Consider the following 26,530-nt stretch of genomic DNA (forward strand, 5'->3'; position numbering starts at 1 on the left):
GGGAGGATACATGTATACAACAAAAAAAAAAAAACAAAGGAATGTGTTGTGCCATTATGCTAAGAAATGACTCCAACGTGGTATGGAATGAATCTATAAAAGGAAGCAATGGGAGGCAAGGAGGGTGGTGCAATAGAAGCTTTTGTGAATGGTCAATAGATCGTAGCACTTGGAATGGTGGATGAGCTTGAAAACTTATTATTAGCGTTAGGAGACACAACTTGGCTTTTGGTCGGGTTGAATCAAACAAGACTTTTTTACCCGTAGCCACTAACTCAGTTAATCATAACTAATATAGTTATAATGAGGTGAATAGATAGATTTTTGGAAAATATCATCTAAGGAATCCTATATTGTTTTAATATCAAAGAAGGATCCTAAAAATATGAAATAATCACTACATCCCTGGGACCTATCTGAAAATAAAATTTTGGGAGTAAAGACCTAATTACCCTTATATTGTTTTACAAGTTTTGCTCCGATATAAACAACAAGGATTTGCCTATGGCAAGTTAACATACATAATTAATAAGTAGACATTCATTCATGTACAAGTTACAAAAACTGATAGGCTTGATTTAATTTTACAAGTCTTGCTTTAGTGTAGCAAAGGATTTAGCTATTGACAAGTTACCATACATAATTAACAAATGAATATTCGTTTATGAATAAGTTATAAAAACTGAGAGGCTTAGATTAGTTTTACAAGTAGTCTTACTCCAATTAAAAAAAAAAAAGCATTGGGCAATTGACAAGTCATCATCCAACTATAAACAATAAACCATGCTTATAAGTTTTTGTAACTTGTTCATAAACAAATATCCGCTTGTGAATTATGTATGGTAACTTGTTAATAGCTGAATGTGTTGTTGTTTATACTGCATCAAGACTTCTAAAACATTACAGAGGTAATTTGGTCTTTTCCCCCAAAATTTTATTTTCTTGGGTCCTTCCTTGATATTAAAATTATATGGGGGTCCTTTGATGATATTTTCTCTAGATTTTTCAATTGAACACACTAAAAATCCAATAATACACACACACACACAGAGAAAGTTAATCATATCATAACTAATATACAATATTACACTTTGTCATAAATTGTAAAATTTTCTTTATCCACTAAAACCCTCAATTTCTCAATTAGCAAAAAAAAAAAATCACACTTCTTTCGTGACTAAAAAAATATTTAATATATATTTCTAAACTTACCAAAAAAATTATGAAATACAATTCAATTAAAATGATACTTTTGTCCTTAGCATTAGGAAATACTTTTTTTATTTTTTCAAAAAATAGTTTAGACTTTCCAAAAATCAGACCAAATGAAATAAGCAGGTAACAAATTTTAACTTCCTAAAAAGTAAACTTCTGGATAAGTCACGTAAATTGAAGAAAACAACTCAACATTCACATTTATACATATACAACTCTAATCCCCACCTTCCTTAAGTCTTTCCTCTTGATCCCTTTTAGTCATTGATAAGTGTGTATTTTACAGATAAATAGGTATAGATTTTGAATTATATTTGATTAAATTTATTAATATTTTATACCTATTTGGTTAATTTTTATCAATTTTCCTCTTATCACTCAATTATAAGCTAAAAAGGAATTTTGATACAAAATTTATTCATATCTTTCTTTTTTTTCAAATTGTGAAGGAAAATTATAAAAAAGAGAGGAAAGAACAGTGAGACGGAGCTGATAAAATTGATTAAAGGAGATGTGTCAATATATATATATATATATATATATATATATTGAAGAGATATGAGACGAGACGCAATTGCACAAGGAATTGAAGAAAATAAAGAGAGCGAAGGGTCGGAATATAAAGATGCGCACAAGACAAAGAGAAAGAGAAAAGATAAAAAATAAATTCAAATATCAATCCATATTGAGTACAAAATAATATAAATAACCGCTTCTAGGGTTATTTAAAGGCATCCGATTTAATATCTAATAGCAGTAAGGCAAAGCATGGAGTCCAGAGGAGTTCTTTTGAATTGGGAGTTTTCCTTTTCCCTTTATTACCTCTTATTCTGTTTATGTATTTCATTGGGATTTTGTGTAACTACACTATGAGTTGCTTCTAAACTCTCATCTAGGCTAGGGGCAACCTGACTGGGATGGATTTTGGTTTTAATTTCATTTTGTTTATTTTCCCCGTTGAACATAAATTTTTATCTATGAGAATTTATGTTTTATTTATACAAGTTAAAGGGCATTTTTGCCTCTCAACTATTCGCTACGGAATACATGGTATCCTAAACTTTTATATGATGCAACTTTTCCCTTTACCTTTTAAAAATGGTGTATTGAACATCCTACCATTAAAAAGAAGTAAACTTTAACTATTAGTTAACCTAAAAAATTACAAAAAGACATAAAAATTATAGAAAATGACCCATAAAAATTACAAATAAGTACCCTATAAGAAAATTAATATTGATTAAGTCCCTAAAATAATGGTTGGTCAAAATCTTATTTTGGTTTTTTTATATGGGTAAGAAATGACATTTGTATCATATTATTTATATGCAATACTTGATATTAATTTTCTTATAGGGTAACTTATGTGTAATTTCATGAGTCCTTTATTGTAATTTTTGAGATCATTTCCTACAATTTTAAAGTCAATTAATGGTCAAAGTTAATTTTTTTTTAATGGCAGGATATTCAATACACTACTTTCAAAATTTGAAGAGGGAAATTGGGTCATATGAAAATTTTGGATACCAAATGCTCCTAGGCAAATAGTTGAGGGACAAAAATGCCCTTTAACCCTATATATTTATCTTTCTTTTTTTATTTGCCTTATTATATATACGACCTCTATATATATATAACATGTCTGTGGGTTATTCAAGGAATTGAGAGGTGAATAATTAACTTAGATCTAGAGAGGTAGAGACAAATAATTGAATTTTTGGATCTGTGATGACTTAAATTATAGCTTGACGATCTAATTAGTACCTTTTGAGTAAGGTGGGAGCCAATTCAATGCTACAGACTCACTAATGGAATATGGGTACTGGCAATTCAAAGACAAGGATGAGGAGGCTGATGACAATGATGGGGATGGGGGCGAGGAAGGCAATCAAGTTGTGGGTAGTTGTCATGAAGTTGAAGATAAGATTTTTTCCTAGTTGGTTTCAGCAGTTGGAATGAAGAATTGGGCAAGTTTGAAGTCTCAACCTAAAGTGATGGATGCCACGTGTGTATGCCACATTGACATAATAAGTCAACTTAATTGTCAACGTTTGGAGTTTATTAAAATTGGGCAATATGGCTCTCTTTTTAATAGATTAGGGGCAACATTGCACCTTTTCTTACTTTAGGATACTTGCCCCTCATGTGATACTTCAAGGGCATATTTGTACCTTTACCCTTTTCCTTTATTGTTTTACTTCACATGTTCTAATATACTGGAAGGTAATTAAGATATTTTAGTAATGATTGTTACTATAAATAAATAAAAAATATTTAACTAAATTAAAGTAAGTCATCCCAATAGAGGAATCCTGATCCTTGGTGCTCATTTGATTTGCTAGTTCATCATTTTTATCATTTTCCTTTATTTGCATTATTTAATTAATCATTAATTCTATTTTAAAACCATTCACTCTTATAAAAAAAATCAAGTGATTGCTTTTATTTGGGTTCAACTCCTGAAATATTTTGAGAATTATTATTATATTGGTCCTGTACACTTGCGAGAGAGATCAAGTTTTGGCATCATTGTCCAAAAAAGCATGTAACTTTCTTATTTTCCCCTTTTCTTTTATTTTTCCGTGTTAAACAAAAAAAAAAAATCCTTCCTCATTTGCTTCACTTCGTAGCTATGTCTAGCTAAAGACATTAAACTTAGTGCTTATTGGCAGGCAACCCAATATTTTTTTGCAATTTTTATTTACTTTCTTTTTAATTATTACTTCTTGCATGTTTGTTCTGGTTGAATTCCCTCCTTAGAATTACTCTGATTTACTCTTGCTCTCATAGCTCTGATGCATATTTTAGTTGATTACATTCACTTGAATACTCATTGCTATACTCATTTGTAGTGTTATTACACTCTCATGCATGCCTCTTTTTTTTTTTTTGGTCACATGTTCCCAGATTATACTTTTTATCCCATCCAAGGCAAAAGCATACGACATGCATGCATAATCAAACACCGGATAACATTATATTATACAATGGTCACACAAAACACTACAAAGAATTGAAATTTTCTCCGGCCAGTCTTATTTTGCCAGGGCTTGCATACAATATATCCCATGCATGAGGCCTTACAGTACTAGTGATCGATAAGGCTACAGACACAATGCATGCCTTTATTTGCTTAACATAGATAGATATCTTTAGACTTTTATTCTAAGTCCTCATACTCATGCATATTATAATATCTTCCTCATTTGTATTAAATTATGGACAATATGGGTTTCTTCCTGGACCACCGTAATAGAAGTAGGCCCCCCAGTCACTACTAGAATAGCTGAGTTCCATAATATCATAGCACTTAGGTTTGCTGGCATAAGCTCTGACGTGATCAGGCTTGACGAGATAATTAGTTTTATTAACTGTGGAAATATCCATGAAGAAGCTAGCCCTCCCAAACCCTTCACGAGGGAAATAGCCACTTCCCATTCCTGTGCTTGTGTGTCTGCCATTAGATTTCTTGTTGATCACTTCGCCACCCCATTGTATTACTGTTGCACTCTCGGACAGGTCATCGAACATAGAAGCTGGTCAGTATCCCGCATTTTTACCTCCATATTGCAGCCACCAGTTTCCACTTCCTTGATCCTGCTCGTTATTGATGTCATCATCACCATCACCATCATCATGCATGTTTGTTTAGGATCATCTCTAACAATATAGTATACATACAAGTACGTACAATTTAAGAGAAATATTGATCAAAGCTTAATTAATGGTAAGCCCTCGTGTTGAATTAGAGCTACCACTATATCTTTGTTACTCTTCAATTACATATAGCAATTTAAATTGTTTGGATTCATATTTGTTAGGTTGTTTAAGTGTAAGTAAACTTGGACTGATATGAGAAGTCTCGCATAGAATAAAATGTGATTTAATTTAATAATTAATATATAATAATATGGAAGGAATCATCAACTTGAGCCTTGAATTTTTGGGTTAAAATATGGTATCTTTATGCCACCTGATTCCTAACAATTGACTTGAGCCGATGTGAGAATATTAATAAAGTTGAACTTAATAACTAATAAATATAGTAAAGTGAAATAACCCATAATTTGAGCATCCATTTGTTTTCTCTTTTGTGTTGAGCTTAATAACTAATATATAATATAATAGAAAAATGATCAACTTGACACTCCTCCATTTGTTCTCTCTCCGTTTCAGAGTGATCAATCCCTATTCTTAACTAATATATAAGTTAAAGTGAGATTGTCATTCCGCTGCCTATCGCCCGTTTTTTCTCTCCTATTTCCAAGACAACTGCTCCCCATTTCTAACAATATCATCACATGGAAGTATTATTTTTCAAGGTATCAATGTTCTTGGGAAAAAAAAAAGATAAGTACCTTCCAAATAATGAGAGAAAATCCATATTGAGTGCCATTATAGACAGATAATAGTGGGAGGGCACCTCCCAATGCCACTGCATTGGAAACTTGAACAAAGCCAGAACATAGTAGATTATAACAGCCAGTACATTCATATGAATCAACCTGTTGGATGAGGGAAAAAAAAAATACACCTTAAAAAATTACAGACTGATTAGGAGAAACAAGAAATTGGGCTGATAAGAAACTTGAACTTACTGTCCAATATATAAAAAGTCTTGGACTATCATCCCCATATAGCATTGGTTGGATCTAATTCCCCAGATCATGGAACAGTTTACCATATATAGAGTTAGACAGAGATACAGCAATATTTCTCGAAGAAATATTTGAAGTGTACTCGTGCGTGCATGTGATGTGAAAGAAATTAAACTATAGAATACCTGCCAACCAGCTTCAATGCTCTCCACATTGTCATCATCATCCTGATTCATCACCCAAATTTGAGACAGACTGAATTCATTGCGTTTTTGAATATTCGTCTTCCAAACGTTTAAGGTTGCCTTGGCTCCATAATATTTATCTTTCACCACTTCAGTTGTGGCATACTACGGCCACCAAAATAATAAAAGAAACACGAAAAATATATTTAACATGCAAAACACACAAACAAGCTTTTTCATGGGAAGTGTATACTATATATTTAATACTCTTTTCGTCCCATTTTATAAAATATGTTTGAAGATGATTTGATGTCCCAAAATATAATAATTTGAAAAAAAAAGAGGTTTCATTAATAATGATTATTCCAATATTACCCCTCATTATTTTACTCCTTAAATGAATTTCCTTCTCCCCCTCTCTTATTAATAAAGGATATTTTTGATAGTTTATAGAAATATTAAAATTGCAAACCATATTTAATAAATATTTTATTAGTATGTGTAATTTTACCAAAAAATACCTAATAAATTGAGAAGGAAGGAGTAGGCTGTATAAAACCCTAGTGTGATGTTACAACCTTTTTGCCATGCTTACCCACAAGACAAGGTTTCCTGATTAATTAGAAAAGATCAAACAATAAGGTTTTAATTTAATTTCCACAACACAATAAATATATTTTACATTTCCAATATTATAAGTACCTCATGGATATTTGTGGAAGAGTAAAGTGACTTAGACAAATTAGGGAGACTCTTGTTATCCTTCATCCCAAATCGTTGGAAAGTGCTTGCCCTCATTATGTCATCTTTGTTGTTCTTCTTATTGGAATGGTTCCTTCTGGACAACTTCCACTTTGGTGCCACGTTTGATCAATTGTTTTGGATTCTGGATAACTTCTTATTCCTTTTGGAAGAAATGTTGGCCTCATCTTCAATGGATAGAAATGATAGGCCTCAGAATTGAGTTAGAAAATCCAATAAAACAAAATTGTAACCTATTTTACCTGAATTTTGTGATTTTTCAGCTTGGGATGATCAAAGGCTGGCTGATGCGAAATATGCACACAGTCAATTATGTCTCCATCAGGACTCTGTTTTTTTTTTTTTTTAACATCAAACGTTAACCAAAACAATAATAAATTATAAATCCCCAAAATAATTTCTTCTGAAAAGAAACTAGTAATTGTCTTTCTTCACCCCCAATGTGACGGTGTAAACATGGACGAGAAATACTTAAATGTTATAGAAGTTAAAAATAAGGGAAAATTGCTAGTAATTCTCTCCTCGGGATTGAAACTGTGAAGGAAGGTCAAAGGACCAAGGTACAAGTAGATTGGGCTAGGTTACAAGCAAATGGGAGCAGATAGCCATAAAATTCCAAGCCTATCTGCTTGCACCCTTATCCTTTGGTCCTCCAGCACAATTTTAACCACAAGGGGGGACTTACTATCAATCTTCCCTAAAAATAATGGCTAAATATATTTTGCTGAAGTTATCTTGTACACAGAAGCAATATATTTGAATTAAAATGTGAGTCATCATCGAAACTAGTGGAAGAAGATGAATTGTATACCTTTAGAGACTTAACGGCTGGTTTGTTCAACTTATTCAATAGCTTTTGAATCTCAAGTTCCTTTGCTTGGGTGACTGTGCCTTGACCTGCCTTTGTCATATGAACAAAAGACAACATCAAGAAGCAGAACACCATACTTGCCACCCAAGTCTTGTTATTTCGTAATTTGCTCGCCATTGAAGCTGAGGAATATGAAGAAAAGCACCTGTATGAAATTTCTGAAGTGCATATTCAAGACTTCATTAGGACGAGCAATTTATAGGATGATTTAGGCTATTGGGAAATTACTTGATTGCCTTATGAGTTGATGAGATTTTTCTTGCAAAAGGCATCTGCAGACAACTTAAACATACTCCCTCCGTTTTTATTTATGGGGAAAACTACCACTTTTAACTTGTTTTTTTATATTAGCAAAATCACATTTTCTAATAGGCATTTATTGCAAAATTTCTAATAGGCATTTATTGCAAAATTTTTAAATTACCCCTCATAATTTTATCATTCCTAATCATAAGAAAGAATTAATGAATGCTTGATTAACACAATTACTAAAGGGTATTATAGTCTGATTTTTTTATTTTCAAACACAATTACTATAGTTAATTGATTTTCTTAAACTGTATGATACAGTTTTTTTTTTTCTCCTACAAAGAGAAATGAAAGGGGTAGTAAATAAGCATACAATGAAAGATGGACCCACATAAAATTAGTGGGACAAGGAATTTTCTTTATGATGATGATGATGATGATTATATTTGTTGTCTCAATATTTGATTCTAATTATATCACTTAACCTTTTATCTCATAGTAGCACTGACCCGTCCACTTGTAAAGATATTGCATGAAAACTGTTTCTAGCACACACATTATATTTCTTATGAAAAAAAAAAAAAACAGAACACTGAGTATAATGGGTTCTCTACACATGACGACTTTATAAATTGGCAGGAGTGAATAACTGAGTTCCTTTTACATGGCGTAAAACTGGAGAATCGACATTTTGTATTCCAGATCAGCAGATCTCCACAAAACTCCACGTACACACCTTCATTGATGAATTCAGTTCCTAACGTACGTGGAGTAGATACGCTGTACACTGGCTTCTTGCAGTCTCATGTAGATTCCAACAATGATCAAAACGAGAATATTGGAACTCCTGGGTCCACATCTTCAAGTTCAGGGTCATATACTTCAAAACTCTCCCAGTGCTGAATCTGACTAGGAATTCCTCTCACCGAGGTGTTAGACGAAATGAGAGTCATATAGAGATATTTTGGGATATTTTGTTACCTTTTTTACTTTTACTTGTCCACCAGGGCATCATGCTTAATATTAATTCTTTAATTTACTTGATCGAGCGTCCCCAGTTAAAATATCTCATTATTTTATTATCTTGCTGCTGCTCCACTTGATACCACTGAACAACTCGTCATGGTGCAAGAAATCTGCATATTGCTCCTCTTGTTATATATAAAATAAAGAGAGTTGAGGAAAATAAATTTGGATATTTTCTCAATTCCGATTTCTAATCATTAATAAAATTTTATAGTTAAACAAAATGGAAAAGAAATATGAGAACTTAGATAAAGTTAATTACAAGAAAGAATATATAACCAAACATATATGGACATAGGAATGAATGGTTAAATTATTTAATTATTGAATGTTAACAAGAATGATTGAATTTTTCATAGATAAAAAAATTACCCAATTTAATGCCAATGGTCTTATAGCCTAGTGTCATGTAATGATGCAAGCTCTCCTGTAAATGGGAGGTCGTCAGTTCAATCTCGCTTGTAATTTCACACTTTCAGTGCCTACCCCTCTAATTTAAAAACCATATCCAAATTAAATTATTTTCTAGCAATTGGTTTGGAAATTTATATTTACAAAAAATTATTCAGATAAAAAGTATTTAATAGTGACTTAGATATTGATTATTTAAATTAGATATAAGAATATTAAATTCACAAAGTCACTATTTTACTCATCCATCAATAATTGATTAATTTCATGAAATTAGGTTCTCTTATTGTTGTGAATCGCAAGGTTGGACCAAGTAATTAAACTGGCTGAGACAATGGTTGAGGATTTCCCAGTGGAAACTGATTGTTAATAAATTGACATTTTTTTAATTATATTCATTGGCTCACTGATTGCTTCTGCAAGTCCACAGGTTTGATGTAGTAAAAATCCAAAGTATCCAAGTTATACCTAGAGGAGAATAGAGATAACCGTTGTTATTTAAAGAAACAAATAAAAGATTTTGAATTAAATAACCAAAGCAGTTATGCGAAAGAAAATATTCCAATCAACAAACACGAAGGGCTCAAGGTTCACCTGGGATACCCAATCTTATTTATCCAATTATTCATGCTCAAGTATAGCACAATTGTTACGAAAGCACCCTAATTTCCACTCAATGTATTAGGTTGTATCTAAGGTTAAATTAGCTCTCGCTAATCCAATTAAGACCCTATATAAACCGTGAAACTATGATTAAAAGTGCTTTGAATTCCTAAATTATCTCTAATTCAGTTATTCAAGTATATCTAGGTCTATGCCCATTCTTCACTTCTCAGTTCTTTGAACAGTCCCACAGAGATACCATACGGTGGCCAAAGATATGATAAGAATAAAAACAAAGGACATAGATATAAAAGGAACAAATAAATAATAATTAACAAATTCATATGTTCAATAGGAATAAAATTCAAAATAAATAAATTACATCTCAGTCAAGCTACTTCTTACCCTAACGAGCAATTTAGAAAGAAATAAACATGATTAAAAACAATCTCAGAAAATGCATAGAGATGAAAAAAATCAAAGGAGGAATTTCAAATCCCAAATCAAACGTGACATTCTCGAGCCTCCGTGATGCCCCTCTACTCTGAGTATATTTGATTGGATACCTTGGGAGATTTCTTGAAGGCTAATTTATAGCTTTTCCGTGGCCTTTTTGCCCTTAAATCAGGTAAATTACATCTCTTATCTTATCTAGTTTGAAAAGATGTTATTTAAATTGCATTTGGGTCTTAAATCAAAGCTTTCCACTTGTCTTTTGCAAACATCTGCACGTGGTTGGGCTTAGTTTAAAGATGTCCGAGCATGGTCAATTGTCGAGTGCGCTTTTCTCTATTTGGTCTCCGCACGGGGACGAATGTTAGAGCCTGGGATGACCGCAAGTGGAGAAGAATTTCACTTGAGCTTGTCCATGCATGGTTGGGTCAGAGAGCTCTTAGCCTTATCTCAGGGTTGCTTGTCCATGAGAGAAGAGTTCTTCAGACTTTTTCTGGGAATGGCGACTAAGAGAGAGCATGATTTCTCTCGCCTTGGTTACATCCATGAATAGAGAGAAGCCTTATGCATTGTGTCTATAGCTTTGAATCTGATCTTGCATTTTTAGGCCTCTCGTTACCTCTTGTTGCTCCCTTTTCCTGAAAACACACCAAATTTACTAAGTGGGCAATTTTATATTATTTTTCTCTCAATTTATATAATAATGCTCAAATAAACGGGTAAAATATGCCAATAAATATAAATAAAATTTTCACTTCTCAAATCCTCCCACACTTATCTTGTTGCCTGTCCTAAAGAAAACACTGATTACGTTTGGCTTTATTTCTTATAGTGAATTAGAACAAAAGGATTTTTGTTGAGAGCACTGAATAAGAATTAACTATTCAACCCACCTACCAGGTTTCATTGTGTGAGAGAAACTCAACATCTCTGCTTGTGCCTCCACAGCGAGTGAACTTAATGCCTTAATTTTAAAACACCTCATTGAGATGAATTTGTCCACACCCTTGAGCTTTACCTATTTCTTTTTCTAAGTTAGTACAACGAGATTTGTTGAACCTTGGTTTTGATGATTACAAAATAAAGAAAAGATTGTGTTTCATAGGTTATTTAATCATAAATAAGGTAATTGGCTAAACATTGAATTAAAACTAACTTAAGAGGTAGGTTATGTATTCCAAACCATGTGGTCCAAAATCTTTTCCAATACCTCATCCTATTCTTTCAAAGAAATTCTATCCTAGTTAAGTATTTAACTTATCTATAAGACTTTTGAATTGTGTAAGATTTCCAATGGGACCCAATGTTAAAAATCACTTTCTAGAACTTAATTTTTTTTCTAAGTATCTTTAGCACCAATACTGTGTATCCTAGTTAAGTATTTAACTTATCTATAAGACTTTTGAATACTTAAGTATCCTTGTGTAAGATTTCCAATTGGACCCAATGTTAAAAATCACTTTCTGGAACTTAATTTTTTCCTAAGTATCTTTAGCACCAGTACTGTGCCTTTAGCACTGGAGCTACTTATCTTGCTCTCACTAGTACAAAATATAATTTTAACTACATATTTTTCGCCACAGTTTATAGGAAACTGTGGTAAAAAAAGGTAAAGTGGCAAAAATGTAAATAAGGAAGAAAATGTAAGATTTATGGCCACAGACATACAATCCACCTGTCGTCGTAAATAATTTAACAAGCCTTTAAACAAATAATGTAATTAAAATAAATCATTAATTTAAATTTTAAATTTAAATTATTAAGAAATATATATATTTAAAAATTTAAATTATTAAGAAATATATATATATATTTAATGTGTCTCAGTTTAGAATTCAGACATATAATTTTAGTTATTTTCAAAAAAAAAATTTTTTTCATTTTTATAAATATTTTATCATAAATATATAAATAAATTTAATTTTTCTGATTTCAGGCATAATTAATATGCCTGAAATCAGAAACCTACGGCGACAGGTATTAAGAACACATGTCGCCGTAAGTATGTTTGATTTCAAGCATATTAATTATGCCTGAAATCAGGAAAACTTATGGCGATAGGCGTGATAAATGCCTGTCACTGTATGTCTGATTCAGGCATTTAATATGCCTTAATTTCATAAAAAATAATAATTAATCAATAATTAAAATTTTACATAAATTTTTTAATTATTTAAATTATTAATATGCCTGAATCCAGACATATTAAATGTGTCTGAATTCAGACATATTAAATTTGAACTGTTAATAAAATTAGGATTATTTTAATTTTTATAAATATTTATTCATTATATATATATATATATAAATAATTAAATATGTCTGATTTCAAGCATATTTAATATGCTTGAAATCAGAACCTACGACGACAGGCGTTAATGACGCCTGTCGCCGTATGTCTTCAATAAATTCATTCTCATTCACCCTTAGCTCCTAAAACGTCCGTCGCAGCCTTCATTCCCATAGCTCCCTCAGCCGCTGTAGCTCCAGCCCCCATTGCCCCAGCTCCCTTGTCTGTCACAGCTCACCCCCTTTTCCCCCAACTCCTCGTCCGCCATTAGCTCATCTGCCCACAGCTCGTCCGCCCACAGCTCCAGCTCCAGCTCGTCTCTCGGCGACCATAGCTCTACCACCCTACTGTCTCCTCTGCCTATTGGCTCCTCCGGTGCCAGCTAAAGGTTTTCCTTTCCTTTTTTGCAGTTTATTATTTTTTTGCAATTTATGTTAATTTTTTAACTTAATTTTCATCCTTTTTTCAGTTTATTTTTTTTGCAATTTTTTTTTGCAATTTATGTTAATTTTTTAGCTTAATTTTCATCCTTTTTTCAGTTTATTTTTTTGCAATTTATTACTAATTTTTTTTGTAATTTATGTCATTTTTTAGCTTAATTTTCGTCCTTTTTTGCAGTTTATTTTTTATTTTTTGCAATTTATTATTTTTGTCATTTTTTTAGCTTAATTTTCATCCTTTTGCCTAGAATTTTTCATTTTTGATTTTGAAACTTGATTTTTATTTTTCTAATTATAATTATGCATATTTTTAATTTTAATTTTGTTAAATTTAATTATAATCCATCATGCCTTGAGTAAAATTAGTTTAAATTTGTTTTAAATCTTGGAGAATCTCTATTTATTGAGTTGTTGTGCAAGCAATTTTTTTAAATTACAAAATGTAAATTATTTAGGTGATACATTATTATTATTTTTTAATTGTGTGGATACTTGATTAGTAGATAATATCGTGCATTGCATTTAATTAGTTGAAATTGGTGATTTATTGAAAATTAATAGGCTTAATTGGAGGGTTTAGTTCCCAGGAAATCTTAATTTATAAGTCGTTATGTTGTCAAATTTTTTAAAATTTCAAATCATAAATTATTTGTTGATATTTTAATTAGGTAACGATGAACCGTAGTTGGATAGATTCTTTGCAGAAAAGTGACGAATATGAGAGAGGGGTAGATCAATTTTTGGAATTTGCAAAGAATAATGCTCCTAATGATAAAGGACTGTTCTATTGTCCTTGTGTTAAATGTTTAATGGGTTGCGACGAAGTCCTGTTGAGATTAAAGATCACCTAATTTGTTTTGGGTTCTATAAAGCAAACACACAGTGGGTGTTGCATGGTGAATCTAGAAAACGTAATGTGCCACAAGAGGTGAATGATGATATGGATTATTTTGGTGATCAAATAGAGGATATGTTATGTGATATTAGCGTTGAAGCTGTTGAGAAGGTGCACAAATATGATAGCTTGTGCAATGATTCAGAAACTCCTTTGTATTCAGGGTGCATAAAATATACACGACTAACAGCAGTGTTGAAGTTGTTTAACTTGAAAGCAAGATATGGATAGAGTAATAAGAGTTTCACAGAGTTGCTCAAATTGTTGAAAGAGATGCTTCCAAAGGGTAATACACTTCCCAGTAGTTATTATGAGGCGAAAAAAATATTGTGTCCAATGGATTTAGGGTACCAAAAGATACATGCTTGCCTCAATGATTGTATATTATATAGAAATGATTTTGAAGAATTGGATGCATGTTCGGTCTATAAGGCATCACACTATAAAGTAAAAGAAATGGATGGTAGTGATGATTCTATTACTAAAGGCCTCCAGCGAAGGTGTTGTGGTATCTTCCTATAATACTAAGGTTTAAACGTTTGTTCGCTAATTCAAGTGAGGCAAAGAACTTGAGATGGCATGCTGATGAGAGAAAAATAGATGGCATGCTTCGGCATCCAGCTGATTCTTTACAATGGAAGGGAATTGATAAATTATTTCCTGAATTTGGCAATAAGCCTAGAAATCTTAGGCTTGGACTATGTACAGATGGAATGAATCCTTATGGTAGTCTTAGTAGTCAACATAGTTCATTGCCTGTTCTGTTAGTGATTTACAATCTTCCTCTATGGTTATACATGAAACACAAATATATCATGCTATCTTTGATGATTTCAAGCCCTAAACAACTAGGAAATAATATAGATATTTACTTGGCACCATTGATTGAAGATTTGAAGATGATGTGGGAGATAGGTGTTGAAGTGTTTGATTCATATCAAAATGAGTCTTTTAAGTTGTGAGCTATGATTTTTTGCACGATAAATGATTTTCCTACATACGAAAACCTATCTGGATATAGTGTGAAAGGGCATAAAGCATGTCCTATTTGTGAAGAAAACACATCCCATCAACAATTAAAACACGGGAAAAAAGACAGTCTATCTTGGTCATCGAAGATTTTTGAGACGAGACCACCCTTATCGCAAGCAGAAAAAAAGATTCAATGGTTATCAAGAGTATGATGAAACTCCAGAGCTATTAACTACAAACTTGGTATATGAGCGGGTGAGAGACATCAATGTGGTATTTGGTAAGAGTCAGAAAAAAACTCAAAAGAATCAGTGGAAGAAGAGGTCTATCTTTTTCAATCTTCCATATTGGAACACCCTTGAGGTGAGACATAATCTTGATGTGATGCATATGGAAAAAAATGTGTGTGACAGTCTAATTGCAACACTGTTAGACATAAAGGGAAAGATTAAGGATGGACTTAAAACAAGGTTAGACTTACTCGACATGGGAATACGAACAAACTTGGGTCTAAGAGTAGAAGGAAAGAGGACTTACATGAGCCCTGCCCCTCATACTTTGTCTAAGAGAGAGAAAAAAAGTTTTTACGAGTGTTTACATGGTATTAAGCTTCCACAAGGATATTCTTCAACTATCAAGAACCTTGAATCAATAAAAGATTTAAAATTAGTTAGTTTGAAGTCTCATGATTGCCATGTACTAATGCAACAATTGTTACCCAGTAGCAATTAGAGACATATTGGATGAAAAGATGAAAAAGTCAATTATCAGATTATGTGTCTTCTTTAATGCAATTTATGGCAAAGTCATTGATCCTGGAAAATTAGACGAATTGCAAAATGAAGTTGTCATTACCTTATGTCAACTTGAAATGTATTTTGTTCCCTCATTTTTTGACATTATGGTACACTTAATTGTACATTTGGTGAGAGAGATAAAGTTATGTGGCCCTGTTTATCTACGTTAGATGTATCCATTTAAGCGGTACATGAAAATTCTTAAAGGGTATGTGAAGAATCCCCATCGTCCAGAAGCTTCTATTGTTGAAAGATATGTTGCTGAGGAGGTTGTCGAGTTTTGTACCGAAAACCTAACCGAAGTAAAGTCTATCGGAGTTCCTGAGTCTCGCCATGAGGGAATGAGAGTTCATGGGCAAGGGACACGAGGGATGAAAATAAAGCATATGACATATAAAGAAATGCAACAAGCACATCTGTACATTCTGAATAACACCGATGATGTTCAGGAATACTTAGATGCCCACAAAAATGAATTAAGGGATTGGTACCCTAAAAAGCCCGATAAATGGTTATTAAGTGAGTATAACAAACATTTTTCACTCTGGTTTAGGGCAAGGGTAAAGGAGGATCATTGGAAGGCTAATGTTTATGATACAATAAGGTAGTTAGCTAATAGGCCTAACTTTGATGTTATAACTTAGAGTGCATATGACATTAATGGGTATTCATTCTATACAAAAATACAAGATGATAATAGCACTATGCAAAATAGTGGAGTAATGGTAGAAGCTGAGGCAACTCATTTTTCCAGTGCTAAAGATAAAAATCCAACTGTGGCATCTTCATCATATTTTGGAGTCATTGAAGAGATATAGGAAGTTAATTACTTTTAAATTTAAGGTGCCCATTTTCATGTGCATGTGGGTTGATATTAAGAATGGTGTTCAAGAAGATAAATTAGGTTTTACTTTAGTGGATCTTCATAAGGCAAAACATAAGGATGAGCCTTTTATCATGGCAACTCATGCAAAACAAGTTTTTTATGTTATCGATCCAGTTGATAAAAGGTTGTCCATCGTACTATTGGGAAAAAGTCTCTTCTCTCATGATGAAAATGATGAAACAAGTTTTGGCATTGAAGAGATTCCTCCTTTTATGCCAACTCAACCCTTGTTTGATGACGTCTATGATGTTAAAACTGATCATGATGACGGCTTATAGGAGAATTAAAATATATTTATAATGGTAACATATTATCAGTGAATTTATTTTATCTCTTTTGTTTTTTATGCTTTCATTATTTATATAAGTTTAAATTTATTATATTTTTTGCTACTAATATTATTTATCTTATTTATTTCAGGAGAATTATGGAAAATCCTTGTAGCAATGGCACTGAAAAAGCAAAGACTAATAGAGGTAAAAGAGGCGCCACGCGACTAACTAAGTTAGCCCAAGCACATGGAAAGATTCATCTTGACTTCGATGAAAAGGGCTAACCAATTGATAAGAAAAAAGGAAATATTTTTAAGAGTTTTGTGGGTCTTGTGGCTTGTCAAAAGATTAGCATCTTGGATGAAGAGTGGGATGATGTAAAAGAAAGTGATAGAGATGATGTTTCGGAAACAATACTGGTATTTCTAATTGCTTTATATCATATTTACTTTTTATTTTGAAATATATGTTGTCACTAAATTTAACATTGGCGTGTTTTTGCAGATTACATATGACATAAAGGAAACTCCATTTCTAAAAGACAAATGGCTAAAATATGCTAGGGATCGATGGAGGGACTTTAAGTCCAAACTTACAAGAAAATATGTGTTTCCCAAGAATGACAATGAAAACGATGATAGTGACAATGATATCGGCGTGGAAAAACCTTGGGAGAAGTATCCATTCATTGATTATGACGCATCCATTCAATGATTATGACACATGGATAAGATTTGTTCACAGTAGACACAATCCTAAATTTTTGGTAAGCGAAGGAAAAATATTATATTAAACTAGTATTATTAAAATTTTATTTTAACAAAAATGTTTTTCATTGTTTGTTAATAGGAAAAAAGTCAAAGGGGTCAAGAGCATCGGAAGAAAAATCTATATAACCATACTATGTCTCGAGGAGGGTATGCATATGTTTATGACATAATGACTCAAGAGAAGTGGGAAGCAAAAAGACAAGCGGCGGGGGTTGATAATGTTGAAGATGTTTCTCCTCCATCTCCTATTAATCGTGCACAAGCATGGAAGAGAGGACGGATGACTAAAAAAGGAGAGTATATTTCACCGGAAGCTAGAGAAGTGGCTGAAAAAATTGTAAGTATCTTTACAGTCAACATCTCAATTATATGATTTAAGTCTACTAATTGCATTGGTTGATTACATGTTCCAAGATGCTCTTACAGAAGCATCCTCTTAGGGGACCTTTGTTTCTACTGGTAGGAAGGATATATTGGCCACATCATTAGGGAGTGAAGAGCACTCTGGTCGTGTTAGGGGGGTTCTAAAAGGTGTGGGCATAAGACAATATTTTGGACCACCACTACGTCCTGATCTTGTACCAATGCATCAAGTACAAATGATGATAGCAGAATGCAAATCAAGTATGATGATGGAAATGCAATCAATATTTAGCAATCTCCATATGCAATCACAACAAGCACCGAACTATGGTGGTGTTCCAGATCCAGGGTCTGATCTTGACCTATTAGAGCAAGGAATGCCATGCATACTTTATGTGGAGGATCATGGCAAACGAATAGTTACATATAGAAAGGTGTATAACCATGCAGCTATAGTGCACCACCAACCGATACAACATAACCAAGTAAAGGTCGTGGTTGAAGAGGTTGTGGATGCCAATGCTCTTGTGTTATTCCCTACTGAGGAGGTGTAAATAGTAGGACAAGCTAAGCATAATTTTATTATTTGGTTGAAAAGACTAGCCCGACAGGTTACCGATGAGGTATGAAAAGTTATAATTTTTATATTTCTTAATTAAATTTATAGGTATTTTTAATTTTTATTATATAGTAATTATAGGAACTCCTACAGTTAAAAGAATCTCTGGGTTCTAATCCCCAACTGGTGCAAGATTATTTGAAACAGTTGGCTTCAGTGGTGGTTGATATGAATGAATTTTCTGATAAAATAAAAGTAAGCGAAATGATTGTTGGGAAGCCTATTACTTTCAGAGTCGCCAGAAAAGACATTAATGATCTCATTATTTTTGACTGGTTGGACTTAGCAATAATTAAAGTGTTTATTATGTAAGTGTTCATTTTTATTTCTAGATTAATATTTAATATTTTTATTTTCTTGCTAACATATTTTTTATTATCAAAGGTACCTCCATAAGATATGCACCAAACTCGGTGTCGATTATAATTATGGGTTCTTGTCTCTACTTTTAACTGCAATCAGGAAAGTAAATCAAAGAGCTTCTTATATTGGAAAGACGATGTGTAGGCAAAAGAAGAGGTGCTGGTTTTTACCAATTATTGAAAGGTATTAAATTTTAAATTCATCCCTCAATTTAATAAAAAATTGCTTAATGATGTGATATTAATATAAATTAATATGTTATAGTCATCATTGGATGCTTCTTGTCATTTGCCCGTATAAAAATACTATATACTAGTTTTGTTCACTACGAAGGGAAATAAGCGATGATATGAAGTCTTTAATCGAATTGTAAGTCTTTAAATAATTCTATTTTGTATTATTAATAACATATATTTAATATTTTCTAAGTATGTATATTTGGTAAATAGATCATTAGCAACATATTGAAAATCAGCGGGAATGGTTGACAAGAAAAAGAATGAAATTAAGTGGGTGCAAATGCAAGTAAGTATTTCAAATTTATTCTCTTATTAGAATGAAGATTATAATATTGATTTAATAAATTTCATTATTTTTATTATCTTTATAGTGTCCTCAACAACCAGGAAGTGTAGAGTATGGTTATTATGTAATGATTTTTATGTATGAAATCATCACTTAAGGTATTATTTACTCATTTGATCAAGTAATAATTTATTAATAATGATTTATATTATGAAATTTGTTATATACTTGAGTTATTATTTATATATATTGTTATTGAAATTGCAGTACTTCTAAAATTTAGAGCCATATTCTAAGCGAGAGTTGAGACATATACGGAATCTTTGGTCTCATTTTTTCTTAGAATTAACAGGGTTAGAGTAGAAACATTATAAATGTGTATTTTCAAATGGAGATTTTAGTTGAAATGTTTGTAATATATATATATTGTATTGGCCTCTGGAGTTGCTATTTATGTATTAATGCAGGTTTTGTAAAAGTAAGGGATATATATAATTATTGGTGATTATATAAAAAAAAGCATAGCATTTACGGCCACAGTTATAGTTGTAACTGTGGTAAAACATAAATCTTTGGTGACAGTTGTAACCACAACTGTCGCCAAAGGTGCGCTACTTAACCATCTTTCGCCACAGGTCCAAGAGAGACCATAGGTGAAGGTTGGACCTGTCATCTTTCGCCATAGGTGAAGGTTGGACCTGTGGTGAAAGAAACCATCTTTCGCCACAGGTATCTCTGGGACCTGTTATCTTTTGCCATAGGTGAAAGTAGGACCTGTGCGAAAGATAGCATCTTTCGCCATAGGTTTGAAGTACACCCGTGGCGAAAGAGGCTATTTTTCGCCATAGGTCTCAACTTCACCTGTGGCGAAAAATAGCATGTTTTGCCACAGTTACATTATACCTGTCGTAAAAAATATACATTTACTACCACACTATTTTCTACCACAGAGCGTCTTCTGTCGCCAAAAATACATTTTAACTGTGGCGAAAAATGCTTTTTGCACTAGTGTCTTTCACCTCTTCTCTTTTGGTTTTAACCCATGTTCATTTAACACTAGTAATAGAGATTTAGCACTAGTGCTACCCTTGTTCTCCTCCTTAAAAAGTTTTGTCTCGTTCACTCTCTTCTTGTTTAACACCAATACTTTTTTGATAACATTGGTATTGTTATCCAGTTTTTGTAATAGTTCCTTTCTCTAAGATGAGTTGACACCTGTGCAAACTAAATAGCATTGGTGTTGTGTTTCAAGTTTTGCTCTTAACACTAATGTTAAAGACAAAGCACCAGTACTAAATTGCCTCTTCATGCTCTGTTTTATGTGTTCAAATCTTAAACTCTTTAAAACTCTTTTCTTAGGTATTCTTTTCATCCACAATTAATTGTGTTCACTCTATAACCTTCCTATAATCTATTTAAACATAATTATTGCTTGGATCAAACTCTTTGTGACTATTTCTTAATTCATAACACCCGTGCTAAATTGCTACACTAGTGTATAACCTTGACTTACTTCTGTCAGAGTATTTAATGTTTACAGCTGTTACTTTGTGTAAAGAGAAATCTCCACCTTAAAGTATTGTTACATTGATGTAAGCACTAGAGAAACTCAAATAAGCTATGTTATCTAGGAAAACTCAGAGAATAGCAGAAGACAAAGCATAACTGACTTCCAACGAGAACATTTATGAGTCTAACAGATTATTTATGACTCTCAACTATAAATACACTCATTTATGAAGAATGAAGAGAGAGAACAGTAAAGCCAACAAGGACAAAACTTTGTCATTATTAGTGCATTTATTTTTTTACCAGCTTTTTGAGAAATATTTATTGTCTGTGAGTTTCATTAATTATATATCTACTCTTAAAGAGAGTTTATAATAGTAATAGTTTATTCTTGAACTTACTCTATTTATCCCTATTTTACTTCATCAAAATAGAGAAATTTGAGCTCAGAGAGCTTAAGGGGTTTGGTATTACCTTTGTAAGGGACAGAGATTCAAACTTCTTAAGAAGCTAAGTCTGTTAATGTACTAAGGCAACCAAGAGTCCAATTTAATCCTACTGATATAGTTAGAATCTCAAGAGGTTCCTGAGGACTGGATGCAGACTCAAGTGGTAGGAATCGAACCAGGATAAACCATCTATGCAAAGCTCTTCTCTCTTATCTTTCATGATTAGTGATTTTGTTCCTACACTTCTCTTATTACTTCTATAAATTTACTCTATTTTTTAATCAGCCCAAGTCACCCCCTCTTGAGGTCATTTACAAAGTCATCCTTAATTAGTATTTAAGTGAATTGCCTTTCTTCTATAGTCAATAATAGATCCTTATAAACCTCTATATCCTTATATACGAGGGCCTGGTTACCTTGATCAACGTTTAGCTTAGGATGTTCTTAGGTCCTTTTTAACATGAATCCTCATATTGGTGATACAAGGGCCTATTTACTCAAACTTAGGGAACCTGGTTCTCTTATGGTGTTACTAGCACACTCTTGATACCTACCTAGCTATTTGATGTGAAGACCAATATTGGTGACTAAGGCCCCAGTTACTAAGTTTAGTTGGAGTTAGTGGAGTGGATAGTTAGCATGTATATTTTTTTTTCTTCTTTTCTTTTTCATTTTATGGGATCATTTCCCTTTTTATAACTGCTTGCTAGATGTAGGCTTTTCAAGCAAAAACACAATTTAAAGTGACAAATACTTAGTGCTTTTATCTTTAATTATGATTAACTCCTATAAGATTTTAGCAAATTTAATTATTATCTAAAAAACAATCTACCTTTAGTGGTTGTAAAGTTAATTAAAATAGTATAAATAAAAAAATTGAGCTTGTTTTCAAAAAGATTTTTAGGAATAGAGCTAAAGATTTATGCATATAATTAACCACTTGAAAAAATTGTATGTAACAGTACGGAGCCACCCCTTGGGCCTCGACTCGGTGCTGGACTCTGGCCCATCACTGGACCAAAGCCGACTTTCCCACAGGTGGTACTGTGGTTATTCCTCACCACTGCCTCTCCAGGGTCTTTTGGAACCTCCCCAGACTCGAACCTCCAACCTCTACCACCTTAATGAAGTTGAGGCGAAGTCTGGTACCATTGAGTCTCAATGGTACCAGACTTCGCCTCAACTTCATTAAGGTGGTAGAGGTTGGAGGTTCGAGTCTGGGGAGGTTCCAAAAGACCCTGGAGAGGCAGTGGTGAGGAATAACCACAGTACCACCTGTGGGAAAGTCGGCTTTGGTCCAGTGATGGGCCAGAGTCCAGCACCGAGTCGAGGCCCAAGGGGTGGCTCCGTACTGTTACATAAAAGGCGAATGTAATGAAAAAGTTGGTGAAGAGTCTACCAATGGAATGGTAGCCAAAAATCACTGCCATCAGTAGCTGTTATCTTTAGATGTTTGTTAGAAGAACATGAACCTACTCTTCTATAGTATAAAGTAGAGATGAACAAGAAAAAGCAGGGAATTACACTGAAAGCTATAAAGGAAGAATATGAGGTAGAGTTTGATAAAGATGAAGAGTTCACTATGATGGTTAGATACTTCAAGAAGTTCTACAAAGGAAAGAAGAACTTTAAAAGAGGATCCTCTAACAAGTATGAGAAAGATAAGAAGGATCTTATCACCTACTATGAAAGCAAAAAGATAGGACACATCAAATGGGATTATTCACAAAGGCAAAAGAAGTAAGAGAAAGAAAAGTCTAAAAAGTAGAAGGCATTTGCCGCTTGGAAAGATAGCTCTTTTGATGAAGAGAAGAAGAAGAGATTTCCAACTTGTGTCTCGTAGCACAAAAAGAAGAGGATGATTTGGTTGAACCACAATCAGATGAGGTAAGAGTATAGTAATTTGTTTTAGCTTTTTCAAGAATAATGTAAATAACTTCTATGTGCCAAGAAGAAAATTTCTTGTCTAGAAGATAAATAAAAAACCTCATTTAAAAAGAAGCGTGTTAAAGAAAATAAATCTGACTTGTGTAATAACTACATTGCATTAAAAGGTCGAAATAACACCTTAAAAAAGGATTTAGATAAGTTCACTTAAGGTACCAAGATGCTAAACATTCTAATTGACTCTCAGTGTTGTATCTTTGATCAATCAGGTATTAGGCATAATCCCACAACTCACACTTTTAAAAAGAAGCCAAAGAAGATCACAAAATATTATCATAGTTATTTCAAACCTTCGGTGCATTCTTATAGTCTTTTTATTACTTGTTGTAATTAACAAGAAGGGTCATCATGTCAACTCTTGCCTTCATAAGAAGAATGACACCAGTAGCTTTATGAAATGGGTTCCTAAAGGTACCAAGGTACCTAACAAACTAACTAACAAGAAAGGGCCCATGAAGAAGTAGGTACTTAAAGTGAAATGACCTTTTCTTGCAAGTATGCCTCACTGTCTCGAAGAAGAAGTGATACATTGATAGTAAGCACTCAAGACACATGACTGGTGACATTAATTAGTTTGTTGAACTTCTTGAAAAAGAAATTGGTAATGTTACTTTTAGAGATGATCAAAGAGGAGATAATGCTGGCATTGGAAAAGTGGAAAGGGGAAAGGAAGTGAGCATAAAAGATATTTTATATGTCAAAAGACTCTTCCATAACCTCATTAGTGTTAGCCAAAGCTATGACACAGGGAATAGAGTCAAAATCTATAAGTTTTGTATTGTCCACAGAAAGTGATATGGTAAGATCATAATTTATGCGGACAGAGACAATAACTACTATACCATTGATTTTGATCTAGAACTATTTTCTCAAAAATGTTTTCTTAAAAAATTTGAGGAAAAATTTTTATAGCACAGGAACTTGGAACATGTTAATAAAAGAGAAATTGAAAAGATTTTGAAAAATGTCTAGTTATTGGCTTGCTATCCTTAAGTTTTGATTAAGAAAAGTTTTTCCAAGTATGTCAATCTGGAAAACAAACTAAATCATCTTTTAAGCCTAAAGGTTTTATTTCTTCTGAAAAAGCTCTTCAACTCTTGCATATGAATTTGGTGAGTCCTTAAAGAGTAAAAAGTTTTAGTAAAAATATTTTTACACTTGTCATTCTTGATTATTTTATATTTTCTTGGACTTCTTCCTTAGTTTTAAGGATGAAACGTTCTATATGGTTAGTACATTTTCCTAAAAAGTCCAAAATGAGAAAAGTATTTCTAATATATCTATCAAGTTAGATTATGGAGGAGAATTTGAAAATGAAGACTTCATGAAATTTTGTGAAGAAAACAAGATTAGTTACAACTTTTCAACTCCAAGAACTCCTCAATGAAATGGAGTCATCAAAAGAAAGAATCGAGTGCTCATGAAGATGGCTAGAGCAGTGCTTAATGATAATGGAATATCTCAACTATTCTAGGAAGATGTAATGAGCACAACATACTAAATCATCAATAAAGCTTATGTAAGACCAAAGCTCAATATGAACCCTTATGAACTCTATAAGGGTAAGAAGCCCAACATTGCTTATCTACATGTGTTTGAAAGCAAAGAGTTCATCCACAACAACAAGAATAAGAAGAAGGAGAATTTGGGCAAATTTGATGCCAAATCTGATATAAGAATATTTTTGGGTTACTCTAATAGAAGTAAAGCTTATAGGTTATTCAACATCAAAACCTAGACTATAAAAGAATCAATCCATATAGTCTTTGATGAGAACCTAATAAAGAAGGAAGCATTAGACATTGATGAAGTCACAGAGATGATAGATAATTTACAAATCTAAGAAACCTCAAAAACCTCAAGAAGAGTCAGTAGAACAAGATGAGATCTCACCAATGGAAGAAGAAGAGCCTACTCAACTAATAACTTGGAGGGACAACAAGAATCATCCTCATGATCAAGTGATTAGATTTAGTGACCCAGTTCATACAAGAAGCAAGTTACAAAATATTGTTGGTTACTCAACCTTCATCTCTAAAGTTGAGTTAAAGAATATTGAAGAAGCTCTATTATTTGACTCATATTGGATAGATCCTAAGCAAGAGGAGCTCAATTAGTTTGATGGAAGCCAAGTTTGGAATTTAGTACCTGTAATGGCCTTCGTCATTATCCTAACTTAATTAAGCCCAACTAAACACCAATCCTTATAACTAAGGATTAAATGTGGACATAAATAAATAAATCAACACCTATCAAAACTCTTTTAAATAATGGGATCCCAAGATTATTCAAAAAATAGATTAATTCTTAAATATACTTAAAATCAGAGTAGGAAAGAATTACAGAAACATGAGATATGAGTGAGCATTTAAAACTAGGCAAACCAGGGGTAAAACAAACATTTTGGTGATTTTGGTACACCTATCATGGCTAATTGCACATCTGTTACGGCTTGTGGCACAGAGGCTACTCACCATGATCAACAATATGATTCATCACACAGCCAATCTAAATGAAATGAGGATCTAATCACACCTTTTGCCGCTGTACATGTTCATAACATCATAGCTAAGATAGTGTTTTTTTAGACTTTCAAACCACCTAATTAATTGTCGGACCTCTGATTAAGGTGATCAAAATGCTGACATGTAGATAAATAAGAGATCTAACTAATGGCTCCTATCATATCTTAAATCTGATGCCAAATGATGATCCTAGAATATTTTGTGCCAATAAATGCATTTATGCTTCATGCACACTAAATAAGTGTCTCCCCTCTTAGCCATTACCAATCACAATCTACTATTTTATACAATTCACTCATAACTAAACATGCATATCAGTTTACTTGCATTCACAAGCTGTAAGCATTCAAGTCTTCCCTCCCAAGGCTTACCATCAACTAAGAGGTTACGCAAACTGGAGGTACTTAACAGCCCTCCCAATCACACCATCAAAACATAAACTCTCATATAACAATTGACTTAATCTAAACACTTATAAAAGTTCAAGCTATAATGTTTATATCATATCATAAACACTTGTAAATGCAATATAATT

The 26,530-nt window shown here is 32.7% G+C and overlaps 1 pseudogene; it reads right to left on the reverse strand.

Annotated features, from left to right (window-relative positions):
- Positions 1 to 4,399: 4,399 nt before the first annotated feature.
- Positions 4,400 to 12,870, reverse strand: LOC129314155 (uncharacterized; annotated as a pseudogene).
- Between the last annotated feature and the right edge of the window lie 13,660 nt (positions 12,871 to 26,530).

Source organism: Prosopis cineraria, unplaced genomic scaffold, assembly GCF_029017545.1.
Source record: "Prosopis cineraria cultivar Desert tree isolate PC_DT_omini unplaced genomic scaffold, ASM2901754v1 PC6, whole genome shotgun sequence".
Taxonomy (NCBI): domain Eukaryota; kingdom Viridiplantae; phylum Streptophyta; class Magnoliopsida; order Fabales; family Fabaceae; genus Prosopis; species Prosopis cineraria.